Genomic DNA, 14,060 nt, shown 5'->3' with positions numbered 1-14,060 from the left:
GTAATTTTCCTCTGCCTAGCTGACCTCTCACCATCTGTAGGACTGGTCTGTATTGGGTATGTGGACAAATAGGACACTGCATGATTGTGGTTTTTATCAGATCTATGGGAATATGTATCCCTCTATTCTCTGCCCACCTGCTAGTGGCTCTTTCTCCAAAATGTCAACACTTCAGATGTACCCCTTAGCCATTCTAACCAGATCAGAATTTTGCGTTGCCACCTCAGCCTCTGAAATGTTAGCTTTTTTATCTGTAAGGGAATTAAAACAGCAGTCGAGTGAGTTGGTGAGACAAAGAGCACCTACATGATACACAGTAAAAGTGCTTTGCAGTAACATTTTCCAGCTCTCTTGCCACAACTCATTACTCCACACTTCATTTGAATGTATCATCCGGTTATGGGCATGCCATGTGGGAAGCCCAGTGGCTTACCCATTGACAGTGGACCATGAGTCAGTTTATATATGACTCAATCTTGGGTGCCTGCTTGGCGGATGCGGTTTGGTAAGGTAAGTGTAAGTTTTTTTTCCCAGTATAGCACAGGGTAAGGGCTGGCCTGTAAGTGTTGATGGAAAAACAAAAAGGATATTGAAAAAATCAAAGAGAACAGTAAAGTTAAACTGCATAAATTAAGGAAGAGTACGACAAGAAAACATTCAGAGGCAGCATGGCTAAATCATGTCTGCTCTGTTTACAGCAGTAACCTACAACAACAACAGGAGCAGGCCGGTCCACCCAACCTCCACTTAGGTTAGATTTTGAGCCAGACAGCACTGAGCACACACACACACAGCAACATAGCATTTTCTATATCAAGTAACTAAATCAATGCACCACTCTCAGTCATACCACTACACTCACCTCCACCACTACACAGACATGTAAGTCTGGAATTGTTGTTGTTTACCTTTTAGGCCACTTCATGAAATGCCTTGAGTTATTCCATCAATCATCCCCAATCCTACGGACTGACTACGAGTATGGTATGGTCATCAAGGTGTCCAACTTTGTAGTGTACCGGGTGAATCCAGAATTACAAATGCAATGGATCGGCCTGCAGTAGTACAATTTCGTTATTGAACAACAAGAAGGGAAACATTGACTTGAGTCACTTTTTTGTGTGTAGATTAAATACTTGTAGACATCACTACACCACAAACATCATCACTCAGAGTCAGCGTGCAATGCATGCCATCATTTACCTGTTCTTACGGAGCAGTCACTTTAGGCTCGGAAAGAAGGATAGATACAGTCGGGTTCTAGCATGTGTGTAGGTGTTGAGCCAAGGACCCCTCTAGGATAAAGTCAGCGATGTTACCTAAAGTGAGAGTCTGTGGGATCCTGTCTTGGTATCGGGTTGGACAGCCCAAAAGGGATATTAGACCACTGCGAGCTGGAGTATCTGCATGCAGGAACCTCTGCATCTTGCATCAGTGTGTCGGCATGGAAGTTGTGATCTCCTCTGACTATCTCAGCAAGATGTGATGTTTATATACCCGAAAGTATCCCCAGGGGGTTCTACCTTGCTGTGCCACTGTCAGACTTAGGATGACGTTGGGAATTAACTGTGTACATAGTTATTATGCAGGAGATGGTTGTCCTGCTGAGTTTCCAAGAATCCAAGGATCCTCATGCATAATGTACGAGGCTATTGTTCAGGGAAAACCCCACGTTCTCTAAGCAGTACTTTAACTAGGTAAAGGGTCAGTCCTAGCAGACCATTATGTATGTAGTGTAGGAACGAATATAGGTGAAAGGCTGGGATGTTAACCCGGCCTATATTGGGGTACCTATATGGAATATAAGACAAGGCCTGAGAAGAAAGCGAAGGCCTTACAGAAGTCGAGACAGGTGATACTATGCCACAACATGAATCAGAGCTGTCATTCATACAGTACGATAACACTAAAGGCAGCAACAGGCAGGTACACAGAAGCGATAAAAGCTGTGATAGCCAAGTGCAAGCAAGTTCTACAAGCAGAAACATTTCTAGCACCAAAAAACACGAAAGGCAGTGAGAACCAGATCCATAAGGCGCAACGAGCGGCAACATTCATGTGTAAGAGAACGCTGTGATCAGGAGTGGGTAAATACCAAGAAACATTAGGTGGTGATGACCAGATATAGATAATATGATGATGCTTAACGGGACTTAAGTAAAGAGAGTCATCGGACCTCAGCTCCAGGCACAGCAACTCAAGAAGAAGCAGGGGGTTGTGTTTATGAGGCTTTTAAATCATGTTGGACATACAGAAAGACCTTGAGTGGTGGTTAGAATAATGAAATCTCGCAATGGCTTCGGAAAGGAGTGCAAGATATGGCACTGCCAACTTCTTGAAACCACTGGCTCCCTTCAATACTGCCAAAAGGTAAAATATTGACAACAGATGGACTGTCTAGGTCGAAACCTTTGATGACTTCCTTGATGCGCTGGCAGAAGCAAATGACAAAATGACAAAAATATCATTAAATATCTAAAGAATTTAGCAGGTGAAGGAGTAAAAGAAGTGATAAGTGCCCAGCAGTCAATGTTGACTGCTGGGCACTGTGCATGTGTAGGATTAGCTTCATGCAAGGGAGAATGTCAGTCATAGCTAGGTCGACAAGTGAAAGTGTGAAATTCATTTTAACAGTCTCAAGATCACACTGAAAGTGATTGGGAGCGCCATGCCATTTATCATAATTAGCGGCACATTGATAATCGTTATGCCATTTAAAAAGTGCAATGATTTGTCTCCAGTGCCTCGAAAACCATCGTTGGCTACTTCAATGCCACTACAAAGCCAAGACCAATCGTCGCAATGGGGAAGCATAAACAGACGAAAGTACAAGCACCAATGCATATGTTGCGGGGCACTTCATTGAGTACATGTTTACTCACTTTGAGTACTGCTGCTGACAAGGGGCTGATTTCTGTCAACTACAATTTCAATGCCTATCATGAGATAGTGAATCAGTTTCCGTCTTTGTTTCAAGGACTAGGAAGACTTAAGGCCATGAACGTGCAACCTCACATAAAGGAGGACATCCATTCTGTTGCTCAAAGACTTCTTCCAATTGCTTTTCATTTACAAGAAGCTATTGAGACAGAACTTGAGATAATATTAAAGCACGTCATTATTAAGTGATTCACTGGTCCAACTCCATGGGTTTCACCGATAGCGGTGCTGCCGAAAAGGAAAGTGGAGAAGCTATGTGCATCTGCGTGGATATGCAACAAGCAAACAAGGCGACTGATTGAGAATGACATCCAGGACCGCATATGCCTGACATGATTAAGCAGCAGAATGGAGCCATGTTTTTTTCCCGGCTTGATTTGAACAGCCTCAAACGGAAGATAATTAATTGCAGGTACATTACTACCTTTTCAACTCACGTTAGTTTATTTAGATACAGTCGGCTATGTTTTGGACTGTCATCAGCTGCAGAAGTTTTTCAGGATGTCATTTGTCACATAATACAGGCGGTCACAAATGCTTTCAATTACCGTGATGTATCTTTGTAATGTCTTCATAATGACTGTATGTTTAGTTAATAACATATGTACCTATAAACCTAGAATGTTCTTTCATATGAGTTGTTGTGTTCTGATGTACTGTGACTCAGTTAGGTTCACTCTGGAGTCAGTTCTCTGTTGGTTGGAGAGAGAGCACCAACTGCGATCATTGATATCTAAAATAAATACCCATTTCAACTATATGCTGGGTACCAGAGGTATCTTTACAAGATGATCGCATACTATTTTTTGGGGCCACAATAAAGGAGCATGAAAAAGCTCTTACACAAGTGTGTTGTCTGCTTGCCAATGTAGGTTTCAATTTAAATGAAGCAAAGTGTGAGTTTATCAAACCAATCTCAAGTTCTTTGGTCATGTCTTTTCTGATGGGGAATGACTCCGGATCCTGATAAAGTACAAGCCTTGTCATCTACTTTTTCCCACACAAGATATAACTATGCTGAGATCCTTTATTGGTATGGCCAGATACTGTTCAAAGTATATATGTGACTTCCACTATAAAGTGCCCCACTAAGAAACCTAAGTAAATGCAATGTCCTGTTATGTTTCATATAGTTACCCCCAATATAGGCTCAGGTAGTCACCTAACATGTCACCTATATTCTCCCCTACCATTACACTACATAATGGCTCTTGGGACTGACCTTTTACCTAGTTACGGTACTGCTTACAGAACATAGGGTTTTTCCCTGAAAACTAGCCTCATTTGCATGAGGATTCTTGGAAACTCAGCAGGACTGCCATCTCCTGCATAATAGTTCGCTATAAGGGTAGTTCCTTCCTCATCTTAAGCCCGACATGACACAGCAAGGTAGACTCCCTGACGGTAACACTTTGGGTATATAAACACTATATCTTACTGGGGTAGGCAGGGGACAAAAAGGACTTCCATGCTGACACACTGACGCAAGAGGTTCCTGCACGCAGACACTCCAGCTCACAGTGGTCTGACATCCCTTGCGGCGTGTCCATCTGGAGACCAAGACGGGGTCCCACAGTCTCTCACTTCAGGTAATGGGGTTTACTTTATCCTAGAGGGATTCTTTTCTTTACACCCACATACATGCTAGGTACACTTAGGTACATCTAGTTAGGGTCGCATCATAGGAGTACACATTCCATTGTCATGTATTTTTATACCTGCCTTTATTCATTGTTTTAGCACTATGGTTGAAATCTACCATCCTTTTACTTTGTTGGTGCTTATAATCATTTATATCTATTTCTGTCTAATGTTTGTTTCAGCACACTTATTTGACACTAGAATGACCCTAGTTCAATAAATGCTTACTTGAAAAAACATCCCCACCATTTATTCTGTGTATCTCTCTGAGACAAAGTGAGCACGAGTGACAGAGAGAAAAGTATCATACTGTTTCCACGATCCCTGATGGGACAGAGTTGTCATGTTCGATAGTTGCCATGAACAATTCTCTCCTTGGAAAGAGAGGTTTCTAGTGGCGCTGTGAGCTAACTGGTAAACAGGCTAACATACCTGGGTGTCTAGAATCAGTCTGGACACCAATCCTACAATGTATGTTGTCTAAAGGTGCAGATCCTATATAGGTTTATAGGAACTACACGACAGTCCCATTTTAATGGTATAGTTAATGTGAATAAAGCTTCGAAAAAATTAAGCATGCTATTGAGAATACCACTGAAATGGCATACTTTTATCTGAAATTGCAAATGGACGTTGTTGTTGCAAGCTCAGTGGCATTGGGTGCCATCCTTGCCCAGCACTCTGGACATCCCAATGCCCCAAGACACATTGTGGCTAATGCTAGTCGAAGTTTGCCATTGACTGAACGTGACTATTCACATCCTGAAAAAGAAAGTCTCAATGTGGTGTGGGCTTCTGAACATTTTCAAGTGTTCCTGTATGGAAAGTATTTCACAGTTATCAATGATCGCCAAGCATTGCTCCCCATTTTCGGTAGTCCCTTAGCCAAGATATGACCTTGCATGAATAGGTCAAGGTTGTCACTGCAGGAGTATGATTATCTGATTGTGTATCATCCAGGAAAAGATCAAAACCCTGCTGACTACTTCTCGCGTGTGCCAATACAGTATCAAGTACAAGAAAGAGTGGGAGACCTAATAGACCCTTGGAGGCTTGGGCGATCAGTCAATTAATAGATAAATGTGCCTACAAAGGTATTGTCTTACTTTTGCACAATTCATTTTCTTATAGGCAGATAACGGTTTTAAGCTGTATCCAGTAGCTCACATTGAGTTACTCAAAGTTGAACTAGATTATTCCAATTTGAACAAATCTGTCACAGAAGATTTAACACAAGGTGTAGATTTTTCAAGATGTACATTTATAATGAAAAACTTTTCAGACGGTAGAAAAAACTAATATATACATCAATATCATTCAACACATGACTGAAATTTACAAATGGTTTGTTGTTACAAGCATCTAATTATCACTATTGTGGACAGCTATTTCAACCAATCTATGCAAAAAGGAAATGGTAACTGATCAAACAGAAAACAATTCCTCAAGTGAATAATTCACAAAGAAAATAGGTGTAGTTGTCGACATTTCGGTCTAGGTGGTTAAGGTATCAGTTAGACCATCTTCAGGACGGTAGATTTGAATGTTGAATGATCCTTAGAGAGCTACAATAATAATTTCAGAATGTAGTGAAGTTCATTAAAATTGTCTGTCTGACTTCACTGTCAAAGCAGTCTGTGTTGCAGTGACAGCAGAACGTCGTACCAAGCAGTGCACATTTTTTGTCCAGATAAATAAGGGAATTGAAACAGTTTGGTCCACGAGGACCGTTTCAGGAGTGTCTGTCACAAGTCTGTTGAATCATTTTGGGAACTCCTTGCAACTACTTTAGCTATTCAGTAGCTTCCCTCTGATGTCGGACAAACAATTTTAATGGCATTTTGATGCATTTCCAGGTCTACTACTCATGGTAAATCTGCGAATTAAGCAAAATCCATGGGTGGATGGGTAGAAACACCCATTCTCCAACCATGTAACATTTCCCTAGTGCAGAGTAACGCAAGGCAATGGCTTGCAATGCCATGTGTTGCTCCAGATTTACCAAGCACTGCAGGGCTTTGTATTGCTTGGTAAATCTGACTGTAGACTTTTGTTTGCCCTTGCCTTACGTTGCATGGCACAAAGGTGACAAAACACTATGATAAATCTGCCCCCAGTGTGTATCATGGAGAGCCTTTGTCTCACAAAAGCAGCCACAATCTCATGGTGAGTGCCTCAGGGAAAAAAATACCTTTTCAGACCGCTTCCATACCTGATTGAGGGACCTTTAGATCAGAAGAAGGCTTCAGAAAAGACTCTTAACCGCCCAGCCTCGCCCTTAGAAAAATGCTTTAATCAATTTTTTATTTTTGAGAGTTTTATATAGCGCTGGCTAGACCCAGAGGTATCAGAGCGCTTTACATAAGGTTCCACAGAAATTACAAAATTACATCAGTTACGTATTACATCAGTTACTAGAAAAACATTTCCATAGAGTAGAAGACGAAATAAATGGAGCTTGCAAGGGTATGGGGGTATAGATAAATATATGCGACACATTGAAGAGCGAGAAGGGGAGACAGATAGAGCGGATAGTGGGAGATGGGGAGTGAGAAGGGAGAGGAAGAGGGGGTAGACGGTATGAGAGACGAAGGGAAAGTCTGCCCAATGACCGACTGGGTAGGTGACGGCCGATGAGGGAATCCACAGCCAGTCTCCCCTATAGCTCTCAAGGTAGCTCCATCGGGCATCGGTCAGATAGCTAGGTCTCTAGGTTACATCAGTTACAGGTTACATTGGTTGCTCAAAACATTTAAATAGCATATAAGACGAGAATTAATGGCGAGAGGAATGGTAAGGGTAAAAAGGAAACTAGGAGGGAGATGCGATGGGGGGACAAAGGAAAATGTTTGCCCAATGTCCGGCTGGGTCGGTGACGGCTGAGGGGGAAGTCCACAACTCATCTCCTCTGTAGCTATCAAGGTAGCGCCACCGGGCATCAGTCAAATTGCTAGGTCTCTGCTGTCGGTGGCAAGATCACAGATTCAAGGTCCAGAAAGTTGAGCCGGATAGGGGAAGAGGGTGGGGGAAATGCGCGAGGTCTGGTTGATGACCACTCCACGTGCTGTTGTATTTGTACCCTCTGTGTGGCATGGCCATCGTCCATCACTACTCCTCTTTCCTGCAAACCTGAGGCTGATGTCTCCCCCTTGGAGAATGGGCTAGTTGATTTCCTGGGCTTGAATTAATTCAATCCTTTAGACCCCCCCCTTGGGATCGCTGGTGGATGATTTCCGCTCCCCCTCCCACCGCCTCTGAAGAGCGACTGCTGTTTAACTCGGGGGACGTTGCAGGTCATGCTCGAGTGTCTCACCCTCTCCAGCCTCAGCCACACCATAAATGAGCAGTGCAGCGAAATCACCCCTGAGGGGTCAGCCGGCATGAAGAACTGAGGGCCGAGGGGTGGGGGCGTTGGATTGCAGATTGGAACTGGACAGTGGCATCACGGAGCATTACGTAGTTGGAGTTGTCGGTTATTATTGTTCAAAATGGGTGACATGTTGGAGTCAGGCAACCTGCTCGGGTGGGGTTTCTTTCTGTGGGACATGCAGGGGGTAGAGGTGCCATGTTTTATTGGCTAATGTCACCACCTCCTTGCCACTTTTCATCTAGGACAGTGATGCTGCTCCCCATGGCGCGCCCAAGCCCCTGTCACTCACCTAGGCGAAGGTTGAGGCGTTCACCGTATCCCGTCGAACGGCCGTCATCTTAAGGTCAGGCTGCATAGAATAACATCCCTCGCAACCTCATTCCAGGATGTTGGCACTTCGTCGCGGCAGCAAATGGTCGACTGCCACACGGGCCGGAGTAGTCTCCCGGGGGCCTGCTCCCGATGCCACGGCCCCCGCTCAGCTACCATCAAGCGCGAGTCCGATCAATACCAAGTGCCATCTTGATGCGCGATCGCTTCAATAGAATAAAGCCGAAATAACGGCAATGCAGCAGCCAGGTGGAACGGCGACCACGGCGGCAGAAGCCCTCAGTCTTCCGATGTCGGGAATCAGCCCCTTCAGCTGTATTTTTGGGGACTGAAGCACCGCGCTAGGTTGAAAGTATTTGAAATTACAACATAGGGGGAATCAATCAATCAATCATATGCATTTGTATAGCGCACTGCTCACCGGATGGTCTCAAGGCGCTGGGGGGGGGGGGGAATGCTACTGCTCGAACAGTCAGGTCTTGAGTTGCTTCCTGAAGGCGAGATGGTCTTGCGTTGTCCGGAGGTGGATGGGGAGGGAGTTCCATGTCTTGGCTGCCAGGAAGGAGAAGGATCTTTCTTCGGCGGTGGCTCTGTGGATGCGGGGGACGGTGGCGAGTGCGAGGCTGGTGGAGCGGAGCTGGCGGGTGGGCTTGTGGAAGGTCAGGCGGCTGTTGAGGAACTTGGGGCCCAGGTCGTGGAGGGCCTTGTGTGCGTGGGTGAGGAGTCGGAACGTGATTCTGTTGTTGACGGGGAGCCAGTGCAGGTCTCTCAGGTGTCTGGAGATTTGGCTGTGTCGGGGGATGTCCAGGATGAGTCGTGCTGAGGCGTTCTGGATCCGTTGGAGTTTCTTCTGGAGTTTGGCTGCGGTGCCGGCGTAGAGGGTGTTCCCGTAGTCCAGCCGACTGGTGACGAGGGCCTGGGTGACCGTCTTCCTGGTCTCAGTGGGGATCCACCGGAAGATCTTTCGAAGCATGCGCAGGGTGTTGAAGCATGAAGACGAGACGGCGTTGACTTGTCTGGTCATCGAGAGGGAGGAGTCCAGGATGAAGCCTAGGTTGCGTGCGTGGTCCGTTGGCTTGGGGGTGGCTCCCAGGGCGGGGGGCCACCAGGAGTCGTCCCAGGTGGAGGGTGATGATCCCAGGATGAGGACCTCCGTCTTGTCTGAGTTCAGTTTCAGGCGGCTGTTCTTCATCCATTCGGCGACGTCTTTCATCCCTTTGTGTAGGCTGGCTCTGGCGGCATCCGGGTCGCTGGTGAGGGAGAGGATCAGCTGGGTGTCGTCGGCGTAGGTGATGATCTTGAGGTTGTGTTGACGTGCGATGGTTGCGAGGGGGCTCATGTAGACGTTGAAGAGGGTGGGGCTGAGCGATGACCCTTGTGGAACGCCGCAGATGACTTCGGTGGCCGCTGACCGGAACGGGGGGAGGCGGACTCTCTGGGTTCTTCTGGCGAGGAATGAGGTGATCCACTCCAGGGCCTTCTCCTGGATGCCGGTGTTGTTCAGGCGCTGTACCAGGGTGCGGTGGCAGGCAGTGTCGAATGCTGCGGAGAGGTCCAGGAGGATGAGGGCCGCAGTTTCCCCGTTGGGATCTGATGTCGTCTGTGGCTGCGATGAGGGTGGTCTCCGTGCTGTGGTTGGCTCGGAAGCCGGATTGCGAGTGGTCGAGGGATCCGTTGGTCTCGAGGAAGGCGGCTAGCTGTCTGTTGACGGTCTTCTCGATGACTTTGGCAGGAAACGGGAGGAGCGAGATGGGGCGGTAGTTCTTGAGGTCGGAGGGGTCTGCAGTTGGTTTCTACAGCAGGGCACTGATCTCGGCGTGTTTCCAGCACTCCGGGAAGGTGGCGGTGTTGAAGGAGGCGTTGATGATGTCGTGGAGGTGGGGTGCGATGATGTGGTTGGCCGTGTTGAAGATGTGGTGTGGGCAGGGGTCCGTAGGGGATCCGGAGTGGATGGTGTTCATTGTGCGTGTTGTGTCTTCGGTGCTGACTGGGGTCCAGGTGCGGAGGGTGGCGGTGGGGGGCATCGGTTCGGTGGTGGGGTTCGTGGTTGGTGGGCCGAAGCTGTAGTGAATGTTGCCGATCTTGTCGTGGAAGAAGGCTGCGAGGGAGTCGCGGAGGTCTTGCGAGGGAGTGATGTCATTGTTTCCGGCGTCGGGTTGGAAAGCTCTTTGACGATGCTGAAGAGTTCCTTGCTGTTGTGGGTGTTGTTGTCCAGTCGTTCCTTGAAGGCTGTCTTCTTTGTGGCGCGGATCAGTTGGAGGTGTTTGCGGGTGGCGTGTTTGAGGGCCGTCATGTTGTCTGTGGTCTGGTTGGTGCGCCAGGTGTTCTCCAGGGAGCGGCAGTTCTTCTTGGAGGTGATGAGCTTGTCGGTGAACCAGGAGGCTTTCTTGCTGCCGCGTCTGCTGGGGGGGTTCTTCTTCAGTGGTGCGAGGGTATCTGCGCAGTTGGTGATCCATTGTGTGAGGTTGTTGGCGGCTTCGTTGGGGTCCGTTGAGCTGGTGGGGGGGTTCTGGCTGAGGAAGGTGGTGAGCTGGTTGCCGGTGATCTTGTTCCAGCTCCTGCAGGGGGCTTGTTGAGGGTGGTGGTGGGTTGTCGTTTTACTGAAGCTGAAGTGGACGCAGCTGTGGTCAGTCCACTGGAGATTGGTGGAGTGGCAGAAGGTGACGTATTTGCTGGATGAGAAGACTGGGTCAAGCGTGTGGCTGGCGTAGTGGGTGGGGGTGGTTACCAGTTGATTGAGTCCGAGGTTGGCCAGGTTGTCCAGCAGAGCAGTGGTGTTGCGGTCCTTGTTGTCCTCCAGGTGGAAGTTGAGGTCCCCCAGGAGGATGTAGTCAGTGGAATTGATGGCGTGTGGGCTGACGAAGTCTGTGATGTCTTCGCTGAACTGTGTGCGTGGTCCCGGTGGTCTGTAGACGAGGGTGCCTCTGAGCGTGGTCTTGGGGTCGGTGTGTATCTGGAAGTGGAGGTGTTCGGCGGAGGTGAAGGTGTCATCGGAGTTGGTTGTGATGCGGATAGTGTTCTTGTGGATGATGGCGATGCCTCCTCCTGTCTGGTTGACGCGGTCCTTCCTGGTGATTTTGTAGCCTTCCGGGACGGCGATGGCGACGTCGGGCGCTGAGGAGGCGTTCATCCAGGTTTCCGTCAGGAAGGCGATGTCTGGTGCTGTCGAGTCGAGGAGGTTCCAGAGTTCGACGGCATGCCTGTGAATGGAGCGGGTGTTGAGCAGGATGCACATCAGGTGTTTGTTGCTGGGGCTCGGTTTAGCAGGTGCGGTGTTGGGTCGGAGGCCGGTGAAGCGGCAGGTCAGGCAGGTGAAGGGTCCGTGGGTGCGTCTCAGGGTGGCTCGGTAGCAGCCGGTGTTTCGGCCGTCGTTGAGTGCGTGGAGGGTTTTGGCGTCGTAGATGTGCAGGGTGTGCTGGCGAGGACCAGGGGGTCTGGCGCTGGGCGCGGTCCAGGCACGGACGGGTGCAGGCGGGCTTACCTTTGGCACACCTTCGGCGCTCAATCGTCGTTCCCGCTGCGCGCGTCCGCTGCGCGGTCGCTCTGGGGGCGTCATAAGTAAGGAGCCGGGAGGGAGGAGCAGCTGGGTGGCGGGAGCGGGGCGGCGAATGGAATCACAGGGGGGCGTGGCCGCAGGGAGGCAGCGGCGGAAAATTCCAAGAAGCAGCGGGCAGCGGGAAATTCCCAGGAGCAGCGGGCAGCGAGCGAAGGAATCTGCAGGCAGGAGGCGGCAAACGCAGGCAGGAGCGGCAGCAGTGAGTGGGGCGACCAAGCCCTGTGGAGGGCTGAGCGGTCACACTCTGTGGTCCCCTACGGTCCCCTTAAGTAAGGAGCCGGGAGGGAGGAGCAGCTGGGTGGCGGGAGCGGGGCGGCAAATGGAATCACAGGGGGGCGGGGCCGCAGGGAGGCAGCGGCGGGAAATTCCAAGAAGCAGCGGGCAGCGGGAAATTCCCAGGAGCAGCGGGAAATTCCCAGGAGCAGCGGGCAGCGAGCAAAGGAATCTGCAGGCAGGAGGCGGCAAAGGCAGGCAGGAGCGGCAGCAGTGAGTGGGGCGACCACTCACAGGTTAAGAATATGAGGTATCAACGGTACCCTAGAACACGAAGAGTAAAACATCATAAAATAAAATGCACAAAAGAAGTGCAATACGAATCAGTGAATTTTAACAAAAACAAGAGAGAGATTAACAGTTAATGCAATTAAGGAGCCATCAAGGACTAGATCAAAATAATGTAAAAGCATACAATAAAACGAATCAGTGTAGTACAACAAGAGTGAGGGTATTAATAAAAACAAGAGCATGATCACAGGATGAGGGTGTTAACGTTCGTTCAGGAGTAGTCGTCTGATCAGTTTTTTAGAGGAAGTAGTGGAAGGATTTGATCTGATCTCGAATGGCAAGGAGTTCCAGATTCTCAGAGAAGGACCAGTGAAAGCAAGGTTGTAAGATCTTTTCTTTTTGAATCTTGGAGGTTTCAAGAGAAGGGTGGAAGTACTTCTGAGGTTTCAGCTGGAACCCGATAGTTCAAGCTTAGTTGTTAGGTAGTTCAGGGTGTTTGAGTCAGGCAAGCTATCTTGAGTCGGATTCTGGCTTCAATAGATAGACAATTTAGTTGCAAAAGGTCGGGGGAAATGTGGTAATTTTTTCTCGAGGCCTTTATAAGTCTAGCCAATGGATTCAGGGTAGCTCTGAGTGGGGCCAAGCTAGCTTTGGGAAGTCCAGCAAGAGTCACCAGCCCATATTCCAATCTAGGGATAATCAGGGATTGAACCGCCGGCCTGAGGTCTTCAGGGGGGAGGAAAGATTTGATTTTCTTAAGTGTGTTAAGTTGGAAATTGGCTCCCCTAGTAGTAGCACTGATGTGCGCTTGCATGTGTAAGTGTCAAGGGTAGGAGCTGAGTGATTTGGTGGGGAGATTAAAAGAAATTCCATTTTGAGAGTATTTAGTAGGAGATGGTTCTGAGCTAACCATTGTTGGGTTTGTGCAAGTGCAGCATTTAAAGTTTTTATGTCCTCTTGAGAGGAGATCTTCAGGTACAGTTGCGTGTCATCCACATACATGTCGTATTGAATGTTCGCTCAGTTCAGAAAGACAGCAAGTGGCTCCATAAAAATGTAGAAGAGAGTGGGCGAGAGCGCGGATCCTTGGGGGACTCCAATCATGACAGTGGTACTGGAAGCAAGGGAATGTTTAACTTGATCCTTTGCGTGCGGTTGTTCAGGAAGGAGGCAAACCAATTTAGGATCGGGCCCGAGAGACCGATCCTGTGTTAAAAAAGGTCAATCAGGTTTTCATGGGGTTTTTGTTAAACTCTTTTTATTAACATTGCTCAATAGGCCATACACCGCATAAATGGCTGGCAGTGACATATATTAAGGTGAATACACTACATCAATGCTAGGAATCGACCTGAGGGAACATAAAACAATGAGAGCCTTTGGAGTGTTTCTCCTGGTGCCCCTGCACCCCCTAACAAATATGTGTAGCTAGTAGCACTACCCAGGTCACACAACACTGTGCCCCTCCACCCCATTATGGCTGGTGTATGTCATCTCTCATGCACGTTCCCTTGTACCTCGGCCAGGACGTCCATATTTTCTTCTAATTCTTAACACACCCCCTACTTTTGTACCAGTTTTTTTCCGCCCGCTGGCACCAGTCAAGGTCACGCCTCCATTCTTTCAGTGTCGGAGGTAAGGACGCCCCCCACCCCCTGGCTATATTTCTCTTAGCTATCCCCGCTGCAAGAGCCAACCAACAGCCCACATATCTGGTCC

Source organism: Triturus cristatus, chromosome 4_1, assembly GCF_964204655.1.
Source record: "Triturus cristatus chromosome 4_1, aTriCri1.1, whole genome shotgun sequence".
NCBI classification, from domain to species: domain Eukaryota; kingdom Metazoa; phylum Chordata; class Amphibia; order Caudata; family Salamandridae; genus Triturus; species Triturus cristatus.
The sequence above is the reverse complement of the archived record's forward strand: the minus strand, read 5'-3'. Positions refer to the sequence as shown.